Genomic DNA, 3,463 nt, shown 5'->3' with positions numbered 1-3,463 from the left:
AGACTTTGGGGGTCTGTTGAGAAAGCACAATTGGTTTTGAAATGTGAGAACATGAAATTTGACAGGGGCCAGGGGTGGAATAATATGGTTTGGCTCTGTGTCCCCACCCAAATCTCATCTTAAACTGTATTCCCATAATTCCCATGTGCTGTGGGAGGGAACTCATGGGAGATAATTGAATTGTGGGAGCAGTTTTTCCCATACTGTTCTCATGGTAGTGAATAAGTTTCACAAGATCTGATGGTTGTATAAGGTGTTTCCACTTTCATTTCTCTCTCATTCTCTACGGCTGCCACCATGTAAGAAGGGCCTTTCACCTTTGGCCATAATTGTGAAATCTCCTTAGCCACATGAAACTTTGAGTCAATGAACCCATTTTTTTGTCCCAATCTCAAGTATGTTTTTATCAGCAGTGTCAAAAATAACTAATACATTTACTTAATCCTCAAATAAAACATCTGAGGCACAGAAGTAAACTGCCCTGCCTCAGATTACATGGCTACTAACTGGTAGAGCATGTTTGCTAAGTCAGGAAATCTGGTTCCAAGAACCACATATTGACCATATATATATCATCTATAATAAGTTCACTTTGAAACACTGCAGATTCTTTAGAAGCAAATAAGAACATATCCTATTTTATTTTCCCTTTCAAAATTTACATATCAGTAGAGTAGAGTAGGTAATTTCATAGACCTGTAGCTGCCGAGGTCCAGGCTAGAAATCTGGCTTTGCCATGTACAAGCTGCATGACATTAAATAAGTTCACATGCTCACAAGTTCTTTCTGTTTCTCAGTTCCTTGATATAGATAATAATGTACACCCTCTCTAGTTGCTGTAAAGATAATTGATCCATTACAAGTAAAGTGCTTAGTACAGTACAGAGTAGAACATATTATAAGCATTAATAACAAATAATCTTAATAAAGAAATAGGAAATGAAGATGTAATAGCAGAATTAATGGAAAAAAGAATAACACTGAGGTAGCAAGATAGAATTAGCACATAGCTATGCTCTTATTATGTACTTTTGATTATTTTAAGCATTTGATATTTCTGTACTCAGTTAATATTCAAAACATTCTAAGACTTTGGTGTTATTACTATGCCCATTTGTAGATCAGGAAACTAAGACACAGAGAGATTAAATAAAATTTCCTTAATTCACACAGTTCTGGAGTCTAGACAAATAATTATTGCACTAAATTGCTTTTTTATTGAATATGCCTATGTTCCTGTGTAAATCAGTAATTCTGAGGCAGATGAGGCAAATCCTCCTAGGGTTCAAGTCAGAATGAACTACAGAGGCTATTTTTAAATCATACCCTTTTCTCCCTGCTCACTGCTTTATGAGCTTTTTTGAATAAAAGGATATTGTATCAGGGGAGTTAAATAGTTGACACATACAACATTTTATTATGTTGAATTTTTATACATAATTGAAATTCAGGCAATTATTAAATGTAATTTTCTAGGAAAGTTTATCGAAATATACTTTCCAAACTTTTCTATCTGGGACAGAGAGCTACATTTCAAAATGCTTCAGAAATCATATTTTTGTTAATTTTGTCTTCAGATTTAGGCTTATTTCTTGGGTTAAAATATTTCTAGATCTTGTAATTGTTCTAAACAATTTTCTGCTTACCATTGAAAAGCTTTAATACAGAGTTCCATCATTAAACCAGCTAATGGTATCATGTATACACATGCCATACATATATATACACACACATTTATCTACATATACACATACCAAATACAAATACTATACAGATTGTGAATATATTTATACATTATACAGTTACAGATATACTGTGTGTATGTATATATACATATATACAGTGTGTATATATTTTATACATGTATATATATACATATTTTTAATTTTAGATTTTAGAAAATTTAAGAAGAAATTACAGTGTTTCCATATACACAACACCTAGTTTCTACTCTTATGTCACATTAGCATAATACATTTGCTACAATTAATGAACTGATACTGATATAGTTATCACTAACTGAAATAGGTACTTTATTAAAATTTACTCAGATTTCAGATCGACTTAGTTGTTACTTAATGTCCATTTTATCTGAAATTTATATGCTTAGTCCAGATTTCTTTGGATTAATGTTTGTATGGCACATCATTCTCCATCCCTTACTTAACCTATCTGAATGTTTAAGATGTTCTTTCTTTTTTTTTCTTGACAATCTATGAGATCTTTTTTTAAAAAAAATCACTATGAGAGTTTCCCACTTTTAAGTGGCATTTTAAAATTAATATATTTAGACCATTTAAATTTAAAGTTATTATTTATGTAGTTGTATCAATATCTACCACATTTGTCACTGTTTTCTACACATCACATTTGTTCTTTCTTTTTCTTTCCCTCTTTTGATATATCTGGTTTTAATTACATTTTTACATACTGTGACTGGGTTTTGGGGTGCAGGGTAGACACAACTTCCCTGAGAATGTTTTTTCAGGTTCTTGGTCTTTCACTCACCCAAGAATGGGAGAGGGGATCATGTCAGATGCGGTGCACTAGTAAAGTAAATATCAGACCCAAAAAGTTTTGCAGAAAAGTGATTTATTTAGGTAGGGAAAGAGAAAAGGGAGAAGAGAGAAAGCTTCCACAAAGAGTGTGGAAGGGGACCCCAGAAGGGAAATCCACCCAGATGAGGGAGACTGGGCCTTTTAACCTGGGAGGAACTCCCACCTTTTCCAAGTCCCCTGGCCAATGAAAGGAGTTCCTTTAAACTTCCACTGAAGTGATTAATTTTTTATTATTCCTGTGCCTGTGAAAATGAAACGGAAACCATTAAATCTCCCTGATGGAGAGAGATGGGGAGGGGCATGGTGCTAGGAAATTCTTGCCCTAGAAACTAAGCCCCCGGGTGGACCCAGAAAGAGAACACATTCCCTCAATGCCATTTACCCTCACAACTACTGTATCAATCGTACTTTTTTTTTTTTTTCCCTAGTATATGTTCTACATTTGAGTGTAAACTTTTACTTATCTAAATCCATTTAAAGTATCTTATAACAGAATACTTCTAATTCCTGTCTCCTGTTCCTTGTGACATTGCTGTCATTCATCTCATTTCTATATGCTAGAATTAGTTAATACCTTGTAATTAATAGTACTTGAAATAAGCAGTTGTCTTGACAATTACAAATTTTAAAAAGTTGCATATATATGTATATACATATAGATGAACTTACATTTACCTTTATTTGTTTTCTAAGTGTCTTTATTTTTTTAGATAGATGAAAAATTTGGAGTTTCTCATCTATGTTATTTTCTTTCTAAGGAAATTATTTTAATATTTGTTGTTGGTCAGGTCTCCTCTGCTGGTAATGAATTTTGTCAATTTTTGTCTCAGAAGCCTTTTATTTTTGCTTTACATTTGAAGGCTAATTTTACTGTATACAGGATTTCTGGTTGTTATATTTTTTCT

Source organism: Saimiri boliviensis, chromosome 4 (assembly GCF_048565385.1).
Source record: "Saimiri boliviensis isolate mSaiBol1 chromosome 4, mSaiBol1.pri, whole genome shotgun sequence".
Classification (NCBI taxonomy): Eukaryota; Metazoa; Chordata; class Mammalia; order Primates; family Cebidae; genus Saimiri; species Saimiri boliviensis.
This window is presented reverse-complemented; position numbering follows the sequence as displayed.